We start from the raw sequence: 22,714 nt of genomic DNA, 5'->3' as shown, positions 1-22,714 counted from the left end.
TTAATGGCTTTAATCATGCTATTTGCATAACAAAAGCAAATAGAAAAAGAAAAGAAAAGAAAGACAAGTCAAGAGCAACAAAACAGCTGGGTATCACTGAAACAAGTTCTTCAGCTGGATAGCACCAAGGTTAAGACAAATTTCTCCTACGTTCTTCCCCACTAAAAGACACTGATTGTATCTACAATATGATAAAAAATCAAAATAGACTGAACACTGAGCAAGCAGGAATACCAGTTTGGTATATTACAGATAAACTCATTCCTGTGGAGAGAAGACAAAGGCTTTTAAAAAAAAAATACATTCCTGGAAAATACATCTCACTTCTGGTAAGCTGTAGATCCAGTTTAGAAAAAGAATACATTTGTCATGAAATATGGTCATGACAATTTGCCATTTCTAAAACATTAGCTATTTATACCTCTGAAAGATGTTAATGGCTTTAATCATGCTATTTGCATAACAAAAGCCCTGTAAAAAAGTACCAGGTCTGCACAACACCACAAACCCACTTAAAGAACAGCAAAGAACAACATCTTGGACTCAGCACCTTTCAACTTGTAGACTATCCCTGATCAAATGCTATTAGTGCCAATGGCAGTTTGCTTTAGCTGTAGGGTAAGCATATCAGGAGTGCATAACAAGCATTATAAATCAACATTCAGCGATTCCTGTTTCTTCCTTATACTTCAAATACTGAGTTTTGCCTGTTTTTTCCTAGAGTCAAGATTTTCCTGCAGAACTGGAGATACGCACACATCAGGAGACAGACTGAAATTACTTATTGTTCTATATCCACAAGAATTTTCTATCAGAAGACCTTTGTCTTCAAACTAGCTCACATCTACTGGGACTTTTTTTCACCTAAATCAGAAATCAGTAGCACAGTTATGAAATATGAGCTAATCTCTGTGTAGAGATTAACTTCTACAATACCCCTTTAGGTCAGTAGGAGATGCAAAACCTCACAGGAGTTTGGCATAAGTGTTTTCACTCAAAAATATTTGTTAGTTATTTTTAAAGGTATAATCAGTCGCAATACATAAGTTACATCTCTTGCTGAAAACATTCCACCAATAAATGTATGAAGAGTTGGCAGCAAGTATATCATTGTCACAAAAAGAACTCCTATTAGTCTTGCTGTTCTATAAAGTCACATGTCAGAGAACACTTTAGTGCTAACCAACTATTTTAATAGACTTTTCCACCAATTGAATCTTTTCAGAGGGTATCTGTAAAACTATCCCACCTCTGTTTGACAAAGTAATAGAAATGAAATCTACAGTGAAATTCAGAAGAGGTTAACAGTAACACATTTCAGTCCTCAATCTCATGTAAAATTAGCATCTGAGATTGGAAGTAGCTAAATTCATAGCACAATGCAAAGAGAAAAACTGAAAGAAGAGTATTTATGATTCAAAATAAAAAAGTCAAAATCTGCTGCCTATTTAGGCATTAGAAATCCTGACGTCACTAGTGAGAACACTAATCAGTAAGATCACAAAACAATTTTGAATCTATTAAGTACAGTTAGTAACTAAACTGAAAAATCGTGCAACTACTAACTACATGGCATTTTAAGGAACAGCCCAAGCAGCTACTATGAAATTAAACAAAAGGATTCTGTGCTGTGCTTCTATGTAGTTATTGCAAAGCAATACTTCATTTTTTTTTCATGTTCTGTGTTAAGAGAATGCAAACCCTTCAACTAAACAGAAAGCACTTTCTGAAGATCTGACTAATGCTATTAATCCTTTATGCAATCAGATTTTTTTTATTTACCTTGCTGGCTAGAACTCCAGGCTATAAAGGGAAAAAGCATTCAGTACTTGCTCCATGAACAGAGGAGGGTTTTGTTGTATTAGCTGGTATGGTGCTTGTGAAAATGTATGTTTCTGACTACAATTTGTGATGACTGACTATCATGCAAGCAAGAGAGAAAAAGACATCCCCAGAAGGACAATAACACTTTTTCTGCTAGAAGAAACTTTTAATGACCAACAGAAAAGTCATGAACAATTTCACCTTCTGACTTTTCACTGTGGGCTTTCTGATGACTGCTGAAATGAGACAAATGCTGGAAGGTGCAACAGTATAGCAGACAAAGAACAAAAAGGGTCTACTGTGAGAGACATTCTCAAGTATTTCTCCTCCTGCATATTTATCTGCTAAATGAGCAGCAGTTACATACTGATCTATTAAAGAAAAAATACATCTAGCTGAACTCCAGGTCTATTCTTTAAAGTGATTTCCTCTTGGCTGGTGCCTTTTAGCTTTAGCTTCCTTTTCTGCTATTACTTGTCAGAATGAAAATCATTTCACATTCTCAGCCAGTTGTGTTGTAATGGCTTCAGTATCCCATTTTTGCAGGCAACAAGCTCTCAGGACTCAATTACTTCAATAATTTTTACTGTAAAAAAAATTTCAAAGTCTTCAAAAGAATTATTCCTAATTCATATAGTGATAATTTACTACACTGCAAAATTAACCATCAAAAAAACCCAAACAAAAAAAACAACAACAACAACAAATACAAACCAAAAAATCCCACCAAAAAAAAACCCCAAACACCTCCAAGTAAGGCTGAACTCACACAAAAGTAAGACTTGATAATAATTTGGCAGATCAGTATACCCACACCGTGCCCACTTGAAGTCACTGGGTCTCTGTAGTTGTCAAAGTCTTCCGGTGCATACTAAATTAGACTATCAGGACCTGACCATGTAATCTCTTCCAATCTAAAAAACCCTTTAAAAGAACGCATAAAAAAATTGAAAAAAATATCATAATGAGCTTACACTCCTCCCCAGAAACCATATATAAAATATAGTACAATTTTCCAGGCATGTAATTCTGCCTGTTCTTTCAGTTACTGTTGGCACAGACGAAGACTGAGGTCTTCACGAGTGTGGGGGGTTGACCCTGGCTGGAGGCCCAATGCCCAAAGCTGCTCTATCACCCCCCTCCTCACCTGGACAGGGAAGAGAAAATAAAATGAAAGGCTCATGTGTCAAGAGAAGGAGAGGGAGCAATCATTCACCAATAATTAGTTATTTCTGTCAAATTTAACTTAGGGTACCAGGTTGCTCACTATACACTATCAAGTCTTGTTCATTGAACAGTACTGAAAATCCCGATGAAATAAGACCTCTCATCTTTTCCATTTCCAAATACAACAGGTACTGAGAATGCACTGTTCCCATGTGTTCAACCGTTATTTTATGAGACTATTTCTTTGTACAGTTATGTGAAGAACCTAGAATAAGAGTGAGAGTATGCAAGTGCTTCATTCCACATTAGGGGGTTCTTTTTTTAAGCTGACCTCATCTGATGGTCTTGAATTCTGGCATAACCTTTTGCGGAGAGATCCAGCTTCCATTTTAGACTTTTTTTCCCCTCCTAGGAACATACTTGAGGTTCAGAAAAAGGAAAGAAGTATAAAAGAACATGAATAAAGCACTTTGTTATGCCTATCTAGTCTTCCAAAAAACGGATGAATGGCAAAGCAATTTAGATACTTGTAATGAAGATAAAAACTGGATAGAGTGCACTGACATATATGTACTTTAATGCTAAAAGGCCTATAGTTTTCCACAGAATAGCAACATTGACAGTAATACTGCATGAAGTAGCTATTTGTTCCTTATTGTAGAACCAATGTTATTGATTCTAAGATTAACCATTTGGCACAATGGGAATTCTATCACCTGAACAGACTGGTTTGCTTTTGGCTTTTTCAGTAAATGATCATCATATTGAAATATCTACAACTACGGTAGCCATTTAGACATTCTATGGAAAGTCTTTTAGCTTGTAAAGAATGGCCTTGGTCAGCTATTTGAGGAAATCAGACTATTGATTAAAACATTTTTAACAAAAGAAGTAGCCTTTTTCATTTCAATGCAAGTATATTTTTTTTATTTTCATCAGCCAGGAAAGCACTGGTGCTGGGGAGGATTTGTTTTTAAAAGGATCTTAAAGAAGAGGAATTAAATCAATAGAATTTTATAGAAATTACTGTAGAAAACTATAATTCATATAGAAAATATGGTTCAAACTATTTTAAAAAAACTCCAAAGTAACAGTGCTTCCACGTGACAGATAGGAAGAATCTAATAGACCTTCTACAGTGGAAACATAATTCCTATTAATTTTTATAGTACCAGATGATGGTCACTTGCAGGAACCAAACACCTGACTAAGCTGAGACTTCTACCACCAGGAATTAGCTGAGAAAAGGATGAAGGATTTATCTTTCCAAGCCTTTCTAGTAAAGGTCAGATTCTGACCTCTATATAGAAGAGTGGTACCTTATTCCATGTCACTTGTCTCAGTGGGAATGTCACTGTAAGCATTCCATTACCTAAATAAAACCACAGACAGACCATGAAGAAGAATGTCCTGAAGTACAGATTTTCCCAGGAACCTGATTCTCAGGCAAATCCACTGTACTAGGCCTGCACCACTGAAAGTTATTCTGGGATGAATCCATGGAGGAAAATTTTGTCTCAATCTCTTTACTATTTAGCAAGCTAATGTAAACCTTAATTCAGGAGTGTAAGAATATGGAAGGCAACATTTTAAGTATTTTTCTGATATTAACATAAGAGCTAAACAAACAAGGAACATATGGCTTTCCTGTAAAGGAAAAACATGCCTGGGATGGCAGTAAACAGAAATATGCAAGGCATGACAAATACTCCTTCAGAACCACAGAAAGAAAATAGCTCTTTATAGCCATCGGGTGGGCTTCTAAAAGTGAAAAAGTAGAAGAAAATTACTGAGAAGGTTTAGACCCAGGGGCAACACAGATCTTAAGATTCTGACTTTTCATAAATGCCTGTGCTTTTGATAAGCAAGTCAAATTGTGTAAACATTTTCTCTCTATTATAGAATCTGTCACTATTTTTCAAGAAGAAAAGCTTTATGACGTCTTGCTTTTTCATTTGGGAAAAAGAAAAGCAGGCATGTATGAAAAATTTAGGCTATTTTGCCTTCTACCATTAGAGTTGCTATTAAAATATGCTATATAATATATATTTAATTTCTTTTTATATTAGTATGAAGTCTGCTATCTCCAGCAGATACTCTAGATCAAGCAAAAAACTTCCAGCACCACTCTGTACATACATGGCACAGTTTAAGGACAGATTTTATACCAAACCTTGTGCAAAAAATAGCTAGCAACACTGGTACTGAAAAATCCAAGATTATTTCAACATAATTCTACCTAAGCAGCAGCAAACTACCTACCTTAAAAGAAAACTGATTTGAATGGCTTTGCTGATTATTTTTTTTCTAGTCACGTGTTATGGAAATTGCTGAATCTCATCTGCACAGGATTAAGCTTATGTTTTATAATTAGAATATCTATCTGCACAGCAAATGGTTACATACAGTTGGACTCTTTCCTAATTCATTTTATGTTTCTGTGAGACACAGATTTTTTTAGATTTATATGCAATTGCTTCCTAAAGCACAAACTTTTAAAGCAGTACCATTAGTCTATAAAATGCAAATACAAATTATTTACAAACTCCTCCTATACAGATGAGCTATATCCTTTCTACAGAAACCATTTCTCAACTGTTTTGTATAAAAATTGGTTCTACTTGGGAGCCTTGGTGGACAAACAGTTCAGAGCTGACAGGACTGACTGGATACAAGTGTCACTGCTCTGCTAAAGACTTTCCAAGGCAAGTCACCTCAGGATGGGTAATAAAAGGGAGCCTAAATCTCGCTGAATGAACAGGAAAATGGATAGTAACTAAATACTTTTGAAAATTAAAGCCTTAGTCTAGTCTTCAAAACACATAGCAAGATCATCTCTACATCACTTGAAAATAATAGACTAAATCGTGCACATCAGATAACTAAAAAGAGTGTTAAAAAAATAAGCATGATGTTCACCTCTGTTCAGTGTCCATACCACAGTTTCAATCACGATCAAATGTAACCTATCAAAGTGATATAAAGGGACCTCACATGTTAGAGAGCGGTACTTCAGTTTCTTGAGACAAAAAATCCAATGAACCCTACCTGCTCCTTGGTAATTCTTCACCTTTTAATACTATATTCCGATTAACAAATTGTGCAGCCAGTGATTTCCAGTGCACCAGAAGCCCCACAGTCTTTTCAGCACAGCGTGGAACAAATTTTCTCAATCTTGCACAACCAGATAGAAACTGTCCTATATCCAGAAATTTACTTGTAAAATAACATGCTCTTACCACAATATTATTTAACTTACTACTCAAATTTTTCATCCTCCTTAGTAGTCAAAGGATTCAATGTGAAGTCTTTTGTCACAAGTCAATTGTTTACTACTAGCTAAGCATGGAAGTAACCAAAAGCAAATTCAATTGAAGTGTTACACACTTCAGAGATAACACCAGTATCTGCAGTCTAATTTTCAAAAGAATTCGCAACACATTTAGACACCAAAGTGAAAGTTCATTTTGAAAATAATACAATACACAGTATCATCATACACGTAGACAGATGCTTAAGTTAAGCTCAACTATTTCCCTCTTTTCTATCACATCAGGGGAAGACCTAGGGACTACTAAAATCTTACCTTGTGTGCCAGCACATAACAGTTGGCACAAACACTTGGCTCCAGGTTACAAAACCAAGACCAGATTCTTTTGAAATCAGGCTATGTATTTTGATTACTGAATCTGAGCTGAGCTTTAAATAAATAACATAGCTCAAGAGGCAAGGGTAAGGTGGTCTGTAAATCTGATCAATAGGTTCTCAGTGATCGGCAGCATTGACTGTACAACACACTTTAAAGGACAAGCTAGGTAATGACTTGAATGTGGATGGGTAACTGGTGTTTCAGAAGAGGAAAAACTACTCTAGACAAAGGTAAAAGTTGAACTATGGTATAAAGGTTACAGCTTAAGCTCTCATTTGCTGTATCAAACACAGCATCCATGCTTGAACGAACTGTGGTTTTGCAACTAAAACTGCATTACAGAAGCATCTGAGCAGTCTTGGAAGAAAACATGCTCAGGATCACCCAAAACAGCATAGTTGATTAGATTCAGATCATTTTCATACCTGACACTATTATCTTCTGCTGATAGAGAACCACTTTTTAAGAGCTTGTTTATTCCACATCTGCATTACAGGCAGCTTTTACTAAAACAATTATAGTTCCTTTGAACAGCTGTCAGAAAACTTCATATTATAAATAAATTCCAATTGACAACTTTAAAATTTGCTAAGCAATACCTACTCCTTTTCTCTGTGTCACAAGAGCACTAACATCTGATTATTCATAAATGACTATCATTATTGCTGTGCTGACTCAAAGTTTGCAAGTAGTATTTTTGACCCTCCATATCTAAATTAATCAGAAACTTTCCCAAGATAAAATTTTCAGGGCATCTACAATAAATACATTCCTTTTAAAGACTTATCCACCACTTAGACACAGTGGAGAAAATAAATGGATTCTAGACACAGTGGTCACCAGTGCAGTGGAAAGTATCTAGAGGTTCACTGCTGCATTTCAAGGAGTGAGATTCTATACAGTTGTGGTAGCTTTAGTGGAACTAAATCCATTGGTGTGGCTAAGGAGAGGAAAAAAGACATTTTAAAAATTATATATGACAGCACATACAAACCAGATGCAGGTGGAACATGTCTGTTTCTAATTATTTTACTACAGAACCAAATTAACTTTCAAAGCATGATATCCATTTCAACACATTACTCAGCTCACTGCACATGAAACATAGTCTACTGCTATTTTGATCACTAAAACTAGCTAATAATGTGTTGTGTTAAGTCTGTCCTCATTACAAGAAGGTGCATTTAGATTCCAGAAAACTGTTTTCACACTGGAATCTTTTGTTCATTTCAGAATGATTTCACATGTCCCTCACTTTGAAGGTTTAGGTCTGATTTTGCTCCTTACTTTTCCCAGAAGTTTCTAATTGCTTTTTTTTCTGCAATACATTGCAGATTGCATCCTCCACCCCTTCTCCTGCCAGAGTTTGGTCAGGAGCTCTCAGTGGAGGCACATACAGGTGTTCTTCCCCAGGCAAACACTGACACACAGCAGAACTGCTCAGACAAGGCACAGAGGTAGCTACCCCTGTCTACCGGACCACTGCTACTTATGGACAACCCCTGTCTGTAAGAAACTGTCTCTGAACCTGGTAGCTAGAGAGAGAGAATGCACTGGGTTACAGGAGAGCACCATCTCTAATGCTCATGCTGGCTGGGACATAATCCTGCAGATCAGATTAAAGTAGTAGTTGATTCTGTTGTGCATCTTTCAGTCCAAGTGATGTCTCTGGTAAATTTAATGGAGTTTTACAGAAGGTCAAAGCAGACCATAAAACAAAGAATATGATTCAAACAGAACAGGAATTGGTTACTTATGAGAGGAACTTGAAGGACAAACACTGAGATAAAGCTTGAAGAATATGCAAATAGTGACAAAACATGAACTTCGGTGAACTATGCTCATTGTACGCTCATTTTAACACAAAAAACACACCTCATTGAAGGCTGCCTGCCATCAGGAGAAGACCCCTACTCACTGAGCATGCACAGAAGATTTTATGTTTACTGTACCTTCTAAACCAAGGCAAGAGAAGTTTAGACCAACAGCCTTTAAGTAAGCGTAAACATATGTAAATATTGGGAATGATCACAAAGTGAGAACGTATAAATGTATTATATGACTGTTTCCTGGTGTGCTAGATCTATGAAAGGCTGCCTAGCGCTTTTTCTGTGCAGAACTGCAAATCTCAACCCTGTGTGTGAACTGGTATCTGCAGATTGGGTAACAATCCCACCTTGAGGGACAACACAAGCAGCCTCAGGACTGCACAGCGTGCTGCAAAAACCTGCCCTGAGATTTTCCTGAACATGTGTTTTATTTAAATAATCATAACTGATATAAGAAGGATTCAGAAATAGTGGATTTAAATGCAAATTAGGTTGTTAGAGTAAAGCATTTTCACACTCCTTTTGTTAAATTCCAAATATTTCCCACAAATTTAAGCTACTTTAAACACTATTTACTTCTTAACCGGCTACAAAGATTTTTGATGATCATAAATTTCATTATGTTCTGAGGAATTTATCTGTCTTCTAAAGCTTGCTAATGGGGATTAAAAAAAAAAAAAAACACCACACAACACAACAAAACCCACACAACCAAAAAAAAAAAAATCACAAACCAGACAAAAACGACAACAAAAAAAAACAAAAAATACAACAACCACCAAAAAAAAAAAACCAGCTGAGAGCAGCAGTAACACAAAATGCTGAATTATCCTCCACATCCTCTCAGCTACACAAGCTAAACTTGTCATGGGAAGTATAATCAGCTTGCACTTTTGTGTCAATTTCCATATGAAGTTCTCAAAACATACCTTGGCTCTTTAAAAAAAATAAACACGTGTTGCCATGAGGTGTCTGTGTCAGCACGAAGTACAACCCCTGCCCACCCTCCCACCATGGCAGACAAGGTTCCGGGCCCGTTCCCGCCTCATGAGAGCGGCTGCGCCTTCGGGCCTCGCAGCAGCCACCGGAGATGTTGTTCCCTGTTACCTCACAGCACCCGTGGGACAGCTCGGCGGGCAGTGTCGCAGCGCTGTGTTGTGGGGCCGGGGCCAGGTGCCTTCCCTCGGCCTGAGACACACGGGCCCTGCTGCCCTTTTACTCCAAAAGTTGAACTCCTGCTTGACCCTAACCAATAATAACTTTAAAAAGTCTAGTGAGGTCTAGTGAGCTTCTGTACACCTTCTTCTGTCTCCCACACCTGCTTCAGGTAATTAATGCCAGGCATTAAGGGAGTAATTTTAAAAGATTCGCGGCTCGAGACATTTTACCATTTGGTAAAAAGTGCAATAAAATGCTTACAGATTAACATCTGAATCCACAAAGTTTGCTTTAAAAATTCAGAGGGGCTGTTCCCCCTCTGCTAGTGAAAAGCACAGCCAAAGAGTGAATCTTCTACTGGATCCATGTCTTTTGAAAAAGAAATTAAAAAATAAAAATCTGAAGGCCACCTGTGGACAGCCTGAAATACCTGTTCTTCCTTTTGTAACTTCTCAACGTAAAATACAAAAAACCTGGGAAACGGGCACTGCTGGCACTACCTAAGAAAAAAGCATTTCAAGTTTTATAATAATTTCAAAATAGTAAGTAGAAGGAATGTTCTATTACATGGGAAGACATAGCAGTGCAGCAATGTTGGGGTCAGATGTCAGGAAAAACAGCTCCAAGAGAAACGAACTGGTTCCTGAAGTTCCCTCTGGGCCTACCAAAATCATAAAGGACTTGCAATAAGCTATTAAGCATATTGTAGATTGTGCTGTTTCTTCAATAGATGTATACCTGTGCAAAGTCAAGATTTGTATGTGCAACCAGGCAGACTGAACAGGTGATTGAAACATTGCAAAGTTCTGTTAGTGACAAAAAGATATTCCGCCTTTTCAGATCTGCTACGTGAGCTGTGCTGTTGTACTCCAACTGCTTCATATCCATAAACCAGGCTTAAATGAAAGTGATGGGAAGCTCACATAGAAAATATTAAGTTACACTTGCATGAAGTGATTTTTTTTTTTTTGGCTTAACATTACTGCTTATGAGTTGTTTACATATCTGTACTTTGAGTCATATATTTTTGATCTGTTCAAATAGTTGAAAAAATGACCAAAACCTGATTTTTAAATTTAATTGCAGGGTTCAGAAACTCCAACTGACATACTTTGAAGTCTTTAAAGTTTTATCTTGATCATTTCAGCCACTGTTGTTAAGAGGCAATTTCAGAATAAAAGCAGCTAAGAGTTTAAATAGTAGCAAGAAATTATAATTGAAGTACAGGTATCATGCAAATACACAATGGCAAAGCAATAAAACTTCAATGAAAATTTATCATAATACACTAACCTAAGTCTGAATATGAAAACAGGTTAACACTTATTTCATAGACTTCTCTACCTCCTACTGAACAAAATTTTTGTTGGTCTACCATAAAAGTCATTCAACTCTGGAATTTCTTTCTACTACTAATTCATCTCTAGCCTTTTGTTTAGTATACTGCTTGAGAAAATCCCTTCCCTCATTTCTCTTTTCCCAGATCACAGAGTCTTGATTAGTTTGAAAATTCATTTTGCTCCTGCCAAAACCATGAAATAATTGTTCTCTGTATAGGTTTAATTTTAGTGTGTTGTTTAATTTCTTCACTGCGCTCATCAGATCACCTTAGCAGCTTGTAATAAACTAATAAATGTAAGAATCCCCCTAAATCCCTCAGAAGTAGGTAATTTTTAACTATTGGCAATTAAAATATTTGAAATTAAGGCTTGTAAGCCTGACTTCAACTGAAAAGACAGTGACGACACCTGTACTTGAGCTGAAACAACATACCAGTCTTCACAAAGTATGAATCAGCATAGTGGTGTTTTGTTTGGTTTGGGTTTTTTGTTGTTTTTTCCTCAAGTCAAAAGTAGATCATTAGGAAATTTAACTGAAGCAAGAACATTTAATTCATGTTAACCCAAGGTAAAATCTTTTATTCAGTCCGTTCCAGAAAACATGCTCAGCTTTGCATAGGATCTGACTTTGGAAGATAAGTTGGTTTTGATTGACATAAGTCATGTGTCTCCATTTTAATGGTCTATGTGCATTTAGAATTCATACGGTACTAACATTTTTCTCATTTTGAAATATTAGCAAATTTCAAGGCAGACAATCTTTTCTAATCCTTGAGTGAAAAGGTAATAAATTTACATCAGCCTTATGCAGAAAGTCACATTTATCTTGGTCATGGCTTCCAATACATAGGAAAACCCTACCTAAATGGACTGTTCTCTGTGTATCTCATCATATATCTCTTGAAGCAGCTGTTCACTGAATGTCCTCATCACAGCTTTTCCCTTCAGTAATGATGATTTAATATGAAGTAGAATTGTGCTTTCATTAGTTCATTTGTAGGGGCTAGCAGTCCAAAGGAAATTATTTTCACTTTTCAATTAAATCTGTAAGCAAAATTAAACATACATTTTCATCCATTTATTCCATGACAGAAAATAAATTATTTTAAGGACAAATTCTAAACAGGTTTGGAATTGGGGGGGAGGGGAGTATGGCAATTATCTCCTGTACTGAACAACTTTAATCTTCCTGGGGTTTTTCCTTAATTAAAAATAAATAAGTAAGTTTATTTCCGTTTACTGAACATTGGAATAGCAAAACATCAGACTTATTTGTTTATGCAGACACTGAGACTGAATATTGATGACCCTTGCAGGTTGTGTATATTCATATGTGTGATAGAAAAAGATCGATAGGGAAGGGTTAAAAGATGGGGGTTTTTGCCAGCCTCCTCCTTTCAACATGATTCTTGAATAGGTAGATCATAAAAGTGTTGGTCTGTAGTCTCAAAGGGGAGACTATTATCCAAGGAGGAGTGAAACAGGGTAAAAATTATTAAATTTTCTACTACCAAACTGGGCCAATAAGTTTATCAAATTAACATCCATACTTATCTAAAGCAAGTACTACACATCCCAAGGACAGACAGCTGATAAAGAACCAGGGAAGGATGAGATGAATAGTCAAAAGCATATACAGACCAACTTCCTCAAGAGACAGCTGAAGTGAATATGAGTCTTTGTCCTGAAAAATAATTGAGAAAAGCATGTATAGCAGTCTGCCAAACCCAGACAGAACAGCTGTTCACTGTCTCTTCCATTATAAGAGAACAGAGGTCAAATAAACTGGCAGAAGGCCAGTTCAAAATACGTAAGTGGAAGTTCTCCATATAAGACAGTGAAGCTTTAGAACAACTTTGAGCAGGATCTTTCAGATAACTAGATGTTTACAGGGACAAACTGATTATGTCAAGATCCATACAAGGTTATTTGCTACCACAGCATCACTCCTGTTTTGGCAAGTGCCTGTCCTGAAGATCACTGAATGCGACTCAGAGTGTTCACCTGATGCTTGCCTGTTCTTGTATCTTCACTGCACATCAACTCCTGATATTGCCAAAGACAGGACACTGAACTAGAGGCACTTCTGATATCTACCGTTACAGCTTCATTACTGCATTACTACATTATGTGTTTCTAGGACTCTTAGGGTGAGCTGTCTGGTTCCACAAGTACCCTGTCATCTCCTTGATCCGTCCTATGATTTTCCTGAAGAAATTCAGCCTTAACTTTACTGCTCCATCTGTTCCAAAATGGGGTCCTTGGAAGGCCTATAGGTTTCAGTACATATTTTGCTTCTTGGCTTAAGCAAATAAACTAAGTTCAGAGGTCTTAGTATACCTGAGAGTAACCTGCAATTAAGAGAACCATTCTAGTTAACATCTCTAATAGAAAGCAAGTTTTTCAGCTTCCAAAATTCTCAAGAATAATTACTAGATGCTCCTGAAAGCTCACCCTCATGGGTGAACAGTCCCCATCTCTCTCAGCCATGACTCATTTTTGAACTTTTTTTAATCCAAAACCAAATTGCTAAGGAAATGTTGCTGTATGAGACAGTCCATGGAGATTTTGCTGTCTCCACTACTGAGGAAATTATTGACACATTTTTCTGGTATTAAAAACAGCGTTGCTCCCTCCTCATTATTTTGGAATGCAATAAACAACTGATTCTAACCTATGTTATGCTATCTAGGTGAAAGAGTAAATATCCATCCTATCACAACACTGTTCAAAATAAAGTCTGATTGAAGTGTACCTTCACAGTACAGGTCTTGCTGTATTTTACATAGACTTATTATAAAGGTATACAATATAATGATGCACACAAAACTTTATTTATTTAAGATTTCTCTATTTCAAAATTCTGGAAGTATCAAATACTTCTTTTTTTCGTGTTCCTCTTCTAGTTAATTATTTAAAACCCTTTCAATTACCTTATATTTTAATAAATCGAGCTATAGGCTACGTCTACATGCAGTCATAATAAAATATGAAAAACAATAGTGGATTTCAAGTTAGGCAACAATTAATCTTACTGAATTCGTTATTAAAAAAAGGACAAGATGAGCATTACACAAGTAGAGTCTAGAACAGCAGGGCAGCTATTAAAGTACTGAGCTATAATCACTCTTTGCCAATTTACTAACAAAGGTCGAAGTGTTTAAGACATCTTGGCACAGAAATTTTAAATTAGAAATACAATGATTTTGCAGACACTTTCTGGAAGATTTTCACATAGCAAAGGAGGGCAGCAGGAGAGAAAGCATGAAAGGACCAGAGAAACTGGTTATTCCGTGTGAATATTATAACAGAAAGGTTGTTTCATTAGGTTTCAAAATTGAAAAAGCAGAATCACATGAATATCAGACAAAAAAGTAACCATGATTCCCCTTCCAAATTACCACATGACAAGGTGTAATACTATTCCTACAGTGCTGCTGGGTTTGTATTATTCATTCAGTCTGACCTCCAGCAGAGAGGAGTCTTTGCAAAAAATATGTAGCTTAACAATGAGAAAGTGAGAACAACTTAGTACTTCCTTTAGAAGTTACCTAGTAAAGTCAGGGTGACTTAGCTGAGGACTGAGGTCACTAGAAGAGAATTCTTTACTTGGGATGGCTAAGAACAAAGTTACACTAAAAGCAAAGTAAGCAAATAATTGAGAATGTTGCAGTGAACTATGCACTGTTGTATCAATACAGACAAAAAAATAGAAGTTTAAAGTCATGAGGAGTTCTTTGCGTATCTTTATTTGCATGCATCATGTTAAACTCATTTAAAAAATAATAATAATAATAATAATTCTGCCTGCAAAGCTGACCCTCCATGCAATTTCATGAGCTAGGGGAAAGCTGAGAGAAGTCAGGTGCCCTTCTGTTGACTTTGCCAACTCTGAAGATGGTATAAAACAGATTAACATGCTTTATATTGTATAATTTCCAGTTAGTAGACATTTTATTTGTGTGTGTCTATGGACAATCCCATTATTACTTTTCCTATTTTTTCCATCTGCTTTATTTAAAATTTATTTCAGACTACAGGTAAAATCTGACATAGGTATATCAGATTCTAAACTGCACATGGGAAGGCCATTTCTTCTTATCACACCTAGTACAACTGTAAACTTTTCTGGGATGAAACTATGTGTTAACATAGTTATGTTAGCACATAAGTGCTAACAACTATTCCAAAGAGGCTCAGAAACAAGGAATTCCTAGTTAAATTCTAGGCAAAATCCTGCAGATTTTTCTTCTTGGTGGGCTATTTACATATGTCACATATTAAACTTTGACTGCAAATCCCAGATTTATTTGGGGATTTTAAACTAATGTGGAAATATTGTTCCTGACCATAATTAGCAAGTTAGTTACATGCAATTTAAAAGATAATGTGCTTCCCTGTCTCAGTCCATTTGTTATTCATGAGACAGCATAATTTTTCCTACTTAGCTTATCAAAGTATTAAAAATAACATATGAGAAACCATAGGTTAAGAGATACACAGTAACAGCTTGGATCTGAAATAATTCTTCATAGACAAAAGCAAGGGGACTATATACTGTTGTCTCTAACCCCACAGTAGAAGACCAAAAATCAGCACGTTTGAATCCTGGATGTGGTCCTGTCCCTGTCTCTGTCTCTGCTATTTTGTGATCATTTCTCAAAATTTCATTTTTTCAGTTTCAAAGAATTGGAAGCACGCTTATGTTCTTCTTGGTAGCTCTGCAGGATAAATTCACTGACATATGCAAGCAGCACAAATCAGCAACACCTGAATACATGTGGAGTCTTGAAGCAGGAGTAGCTTCGATTCTGGCTACTGGCATTAGACCAACAGGCTTTTTGATATCAACAAGATAGAAAACACCCCCAAATCTAGGAATGCATAAAAGAGTACTTTATCTTCAGTTGCTCAAAACCTGGAAATTGAGACAGACTTTGATTCAGATTAAGAATGGATTCACAATTTCTTAAAAAATACTAATTAAGACAGTAATAATTGCTCTGCCTTCAGAGTAGAATCAAGCTGATCTCAAAATAGCTTGGGTAAGGAGAGGAAGGGACAGTAACTACAGAATTATGAGACTTCCTAAAGTTCATTTCTGGTGCCACTGTTCTTTTTGTTTCCTCGTATCAGGACAATTGTAGAATGATTCTAGAAAAGTTGAAGAAATACACACAAAAAAAATTCCTTTCTTCCTGTTCTGCTTTGAAAGATCCAAAAACCACACACACAACACACCCTAAAAAAACCAAACAAACAAAAAAACCCACACCAAAACCAAAACAAACAACCAAACAACACACAAAAAAACCCACAACCCCAAACCAAACCAACAACAATAAAACCCAGAAAACCCCAAACCAACTAAACAAAAAAAGCCAAAACAACACCACCATGCAAAAAAAAAAAAAAAAAAAAAAAGATCAAAAATTCTAAGCTAATAGGTCAAATGTTTTTATAATAATTAGAAAACTATAGACAGGTTCAGAGAAATAATATCAAATTAGCAGTCTTTTTTTAGAATTTCAGCCTTATCCTTGTAGATCGTTGTTACTAAAATAGAAACCCTTCATTTACATTAAAAGAAAATTAATCTGGTTCAGACTCTTGGCAGGAACTGTGGGAATGGATTGCTGTTAGATCTTCTAATTTGAAGATCTGGGAGCTTGTATCAAGGCTATCCATAAAACCTTACCTCCACCTTCCCTTAGCTTCAGCTTCACAACATGAAACTACTAGAATTTATGAATAGGATTGCAAAGTTATTTTCCTGCCCATGAGATCTTCTGTAACAAACTTCTCAGTGGTGATCAACAGTCGACTTTGAAGAAGCTCCACACAAACACTACATTTCACTTGCAACTATTTTGTCTTGTCATACCAGGCAGCTTCTTTTGGAGTGTCAATTCCTGATTTTCAAGAGAAGTTTTCACAGGAAACTGTGTAAGAGAATTTCAGAGTATCTCATATGCTGGCAGGATGTTTCAAGTGAGGCTACAGGCTCCATTTAACAAAATAAAAACAACAACAAAAAAAACCACCACAAACCAGACAAAATAAAACCAAAACTCAAACAAACCCCAACAAAACCAAACAATACCCCAAACCACATTTATGAATCGATCACCACTGGATTAGGAAAAATGGTCCACAAAATGATGCAGACTGAAGGCATCATGGTACTTTCTTTTGGTACTCTTCCAATTACAACTGTTTTTGGTTACAGTTGGATATGCAATATTGGGCTAAGTGAAACTGGCTTGATATAGACACTCTTTTGATTTTTACATTCTTAACATCATCTCCTTTTGCATTGAAGGCACTATTTTTTTATATATATTTCCAAATGTTTGGCAGCCTACTGTGATAGCACAATGTAAGTTCAGTTAACCTTTACACTGAACCTGTATCTGATTTATTTGTATGACTCCACACACACACAGCTTGCCTGCTATAAACACACACTCACTTCTGGCTAGAATGAGATAAACTTTTGTTACCACATCTTATGAAAGGCTTATTATCTGCTGTCTTCTTCCCTCTTTACTATGGTATGTATGTAATTATTGTGACTTATATTAGCTGTTTCTATTTACATGAAATACGGAAAAACAATACAAACATTAATGGAAGGGGTAAGTAAAACCTATCAAGCTCAATGGAGTTAAAACCAAAGAAACAATCAGTTGTAAAAACCAATATTAAGCTCACAACAAGACTAGTCTTAGTGAATAATATTTCTATACATCACTCCCTTCTATTCTAGCTAATGAAGAAAGTAACTGCTCCTTCAGACTAATCGATACACTGCACAGCATATAGAAAATAAACTTTTATTGGTGTTGTAGAAACACAAACCTTTAATAACCTGGCTCACAAAGCTCAGAAATGAATTTTCTGTAAGTATGACCGAAATGTGCAGGTGGAACATGCTTCTCAGGTCTGGAATAGCAGCAGATCATTCAGAGTTTCAGCTGTTTGAGTGTGAAACTCAGAGTTTTGATCACTGTCACCTATAGTTCTATATTTTTGTCATATTTCACCTTCTTGTTCCACCAAATATTTATACTAGAAGCAAATGCAGATTCACAAATAATATTGTTTTACACTGGAAACATAAAGTAGATGTTAAGTTCTAGTAAAAATCTTAAGTATATACTTCAGTTTAATTTGACATGAGTCATATAGCTCCATGCATAAAGCTGAGCACATACTTCACCTAACAGAACGGACATTTCTGGTTAAATGGAAAAGGGGAGCAGGTTGTACTGAAAGGTCAACTGCTGAGCCTGAAGGACTGTTAAACAGGTTATTCACAGATTAGGTTGGACCCAATTTTATTGAAGATTTACACTAATAATACCCCAAAGAGAAAGGTGGTAATAAAAATGGTTTTGATAAAGTGTTACCAATACAGAGGATCAAAAAATCAAGAGGAATTGAACAGCTTGACTTTGTGCACAGAGAATGAAATAAAATACCATTAACAAAAATTGCAATATCATGCATTTCAGGACTGATAAAATTTCTGTAAAAAGCCCATGCTCATCTGCAGCACATCACTGATATTACTCTATGTGACTATGAATCATCAGTGTAAGTCTGCTTTAGAAAAGGACATTGAATTCATCAGATAAAATATTTCTAGAAAAAGATCAATACTGTTGTGTAAGTCACGAATGACATATCATCCAAACATCACAACTGAACATTAGAAATATTATTTAGTTCTCCTGTGCACAAAAATATGGCCTCAAGTTGGAGTACATACAGAGAAAAGCAACTGCTATGAACAAAGAACTGGATTATTTATGTACTTCACAAATTATATCAAAATAGTGAGGTTTGTAGAACCAAGCAAAACTAAGACTGGTGTTATGATAATAGATTTCTATGAAAAGGAGAGAGAAGGGTAAACATGAGGAAGGAAGAGCAGCTAGAAAAAGTAAATACAATTGTCCACATTACTAGAAAAGAATAAGAAAATAGCCATTTAAATATTGAGACTGAAAATGGAAGGTGAATCTAATTCCCAGAGGTATAAAATTGTGGAAGAGCTTACTAGTGTTAAGAGTAGTTGAAATAAGAGCTGTTTATATTTCTTAACAGGTTTATGTAAACAATTGCAAGAGACATCATCAGCACCCTTCCTCAAATATAAGCTTTACAAATTATTAAGAAAAGCAAGAATGACTTTTTTTTTCCAACCAAACCTGTACAATATGGGCCTGCACTCGGTTTCACGTAGCACTATAAATTAACACAAACATGCAGCAAGGTACAGCAAAATACATTTCCCTAAAATCTCCACTAGTCAAAATTAGCCAGTAATTTATTCATTACACTTTTTCCCCTAACTGTATTTCTGAAAACACAAGCTGTTAGTTTTTACAAAGCTCTGTGATATTTCTCCTCAAGGGAAGCAACCATTTTAGAATTTTATTTCCAGTTGACACAGTTGTATTTACTAATGTACGCTATTATACAACAGAGACATTGCAAAACATTTTGGCTCTTCTATCCTGATACCTGGTTTCCTGCTCTATAAAGTTTTTTCAGCCTCTCTCACAGATTAATTGTTCTCTTCTAGAAGTGGAATGAATGCTCCTGTTGCCTTCCCTTACGTTACACTCCCCCATTTTAATTTTTTCCCCTCCCCTCTGACATTTCCTCAAATATTCCTGCCAATAAACCCAGGTACTACACATTTCAAGAAAACAGCTGCATAAGAAACTGCAAATGCAAACTAACTGCATTTGTTTAAAACAAATAGCCTCCAACAATAAAAGGTCTGTGGTATTTGTCCTCATTACCACAGTGATCTAAGTTTCAGTCACGTAAATCATTGTGAAGGAAACTCTTGACTAGGCAGTTAGGGTAAAATGCATGGTAAACAAAACCACCTACTGAGAACTGAGAAGCAGTTGTTCTGGTAAAAGTGACAAAACAGCTGAAATGCTTATCTGGAAACTGCCCAGAACCTGATGGATTAAAAAAAAAAAAAAAAAAAAAAGTTATTTTCTGGTTTTTGCTGGAAGTTTTATAGCACATGAAGAGACCTATTGTCTGTTTTACTCATTCTTCAACAAAAGTATAAAAGATATAAAACTAACATCTGTTCCAGTTCATTAGTCTCTCCTAAGCAGTGATGAAATAATATTGTTTTCATTATAGCAAGAAAGGAAGAAGATCGGTAGTTAATCCTGGACTAACACTGTTATGCAATTTAAATCTTCCTTTTATAGCAGTGAGGACTCCCAAGAAACTTCTGATGATGGCTCATAAAACATGTTACAGGTTCACTTTTGTCCAGGACAAGCATAACATGATACTAAATATTTAGAACTGAAGTTCATCAATGGAGCAGGTTTTTAGAAGTGTGGACATTTCCACAAATGGTATTTACTTTATTTCACTGGTCATTACTATATTAGCAAAGAGTATCTTCATTTTTAATTAGACAGATTATGACTAAATATAACAAAAAAAAATAGGAGGGGGAACAACTCTACTTGGGCTTCTGCTTTAGGGCTCAATAAATTAGAGTCTGTGGTCAACTGAACGAAATGCAACAAAACAAGTCTAGTAGTCGTATGTGGCAAAATCTGGGGTAATGTGAAAACTGGGCACATACAGAACATTATTGTCACATAAGCAAGTTTCCAACAGAATGGGGTTTAGAGGCTTCCTAAACCACAGACTGTGCTTTCCACATTGCACTTGATATTTATTGATAAATTTTCTTTGAATTAATCAACCACGTTGAATCCATTTACATTTTTGGCACCCAAAACATCCCATGATAAAAACTTGCAGTACAGAAGATACTTATTATGTACTTTGTTTCTTTTACATCTATTCCTAAAAGTTTCATCTAAAATTTTTAAAATAGCTCAGCTTTATGAGTTGTGACTTCTAAAGAAGTTGTTTTGATATTTTCCATTTTGTAAAAAATAACATGCCTTTATTGACTATTTATATGTTTATCAGACAGCTTGGTATGGAAGTCATACACAATTTATAGTTTCCATATTTTCATTATAGGTCTCTTAACATCTTGGCATGGAAATTTCCAACATTCTATCCCTCTGTTATTCAGGGCAAACTTAACTGAGAGGTTGGGCACGCTGTTCTATCCACACATTGTGCTGCACAGATGCCTGAAATCTAAGGGGTTGGCTCCCACTGCAGTTTCTTGGGCATCTCTAAAACAGACACTAACACCGAAGACCCAGCTAGATTTATTGTAAAAGGTCTTTTTGCACAAAGGTGATTTCACAGCATTTATGAAGAATTCAGAGTCTCCAAAACTCAGTTACATCCGGGACCACCATTGTGCTGCTTACATCTTTAAAAAAGGAAGGTCTTTCTGCTACTCTTTTAGAAGCATGAATCTGACAAAAAACAGTTAGACTGAATCCAGGGCCTCCTTCAAATCCTACTACAAATCTAGTACGTCTTCTTCATGTTGCAGATACAGAAATGATAATACATTACTCCCAGCTGTAAACCCGCATGCTATGTCTGAGAGTTACTGGATGATCTTTAAACCTCTACTGTTTCCTGCTGTGGGAAAATGAGAATGTGGCAAATTGCTGAAGAATTAAAAAAAAAAATAAGAATTAATATTTTTGTAAATAAATTTGTCTCTTTTAACTGTTTCTATTTATATTTTTGACTTCTTCCCTCTGATAAACTGGGCTGAAGAAATAATGTAATACAAACTACATGGATATGTGGAAATTTAAGACAAAGTATATGTTAACTATGTTTATGTACTTTCAGAAAACCTATAATGTTCATCATCAGAAAATGAGGGAACTATTATGATGATCTTTCCCATTAGCCTAATATGACTGAACTCAGTTAATGTCTTAATCAGAGATCTTTATGAAACAGAATCTTTCATGTATTAGAGGGGAGGCCTTTGGTTCTTAAGACAATTAAGCTGAGCTTATTTTTACCATGGTCTGCAAAGAAGGTAATCCCTCTTATTAATGGTTCAAATATCAAATGCAGTAGATAGCTTTAATGGAATTATTTTTTAATCTTTTCACTGTCATCACAAGTGCCACCTAACATTAATCCCCTGGCACTAGTAATAAGATTAGATGACAAATTTTACCTTTGGCATTGTATAATAGACTAAAGCATGCTAAGAAACTTCATCAATTGTTTAAAAAAAGGTTTAGTGTCGGTTGTATGGCAAGGTAGCAGGTGTTCTCTATGGGAAAATAGCTACAAATACTAAGCAACAAAATCATTGATTTCTTTGTCTAGTGATACATTATTGGAAAATATTCAACCATGTAACCTAGGAATGGATATTTTAAGAGCTGGAAACACCAAGCAAATAAGAAAGTGAGACCAAAGTGGATGAAAAATAAGCAGTATAGACAAAAATTTAAAAAGCTTCAAAGGAATCTTGATAAAGTATTTATCATCAAAATCTACCATAAGACCAGAAAATGTAGGGATAAGGTAAGAAGTGCAAAAATATAGTTTAGCCACATCCTGTAAAAAAATCTAAAACAAGTAGGAAAATATTTTCCGTTTCATAAAGAAATTTAGCAGTAAGCTGCTGCTTTCACTGTTCTAAGGAAAGAGGTTGGATTGGAGACAAAAGGTAATCTAGGTTGGACCTGAAACCAAATAAGGCATGTTTCAGTTTTCAACAGAGTAAGGGGGTTAAGTGTAACAAAACAAAACAAAAAAAAGGTTAACAAAGTACAGAAGTACAGATA

Source organism: Streptopelia decaocto (genome assembly GCF_964273445.1).
Source record: "Streptopelia decaocto genome assembly, chromosome: 5".
NCBI lineage: Eukaryota > Metazoa > Chordata > Aves > Columbiformes > Columbidae > Streptopelia > Streptopelia decaocto.
Note: the sequence above shows the minus strand (reverse complement) of the source record.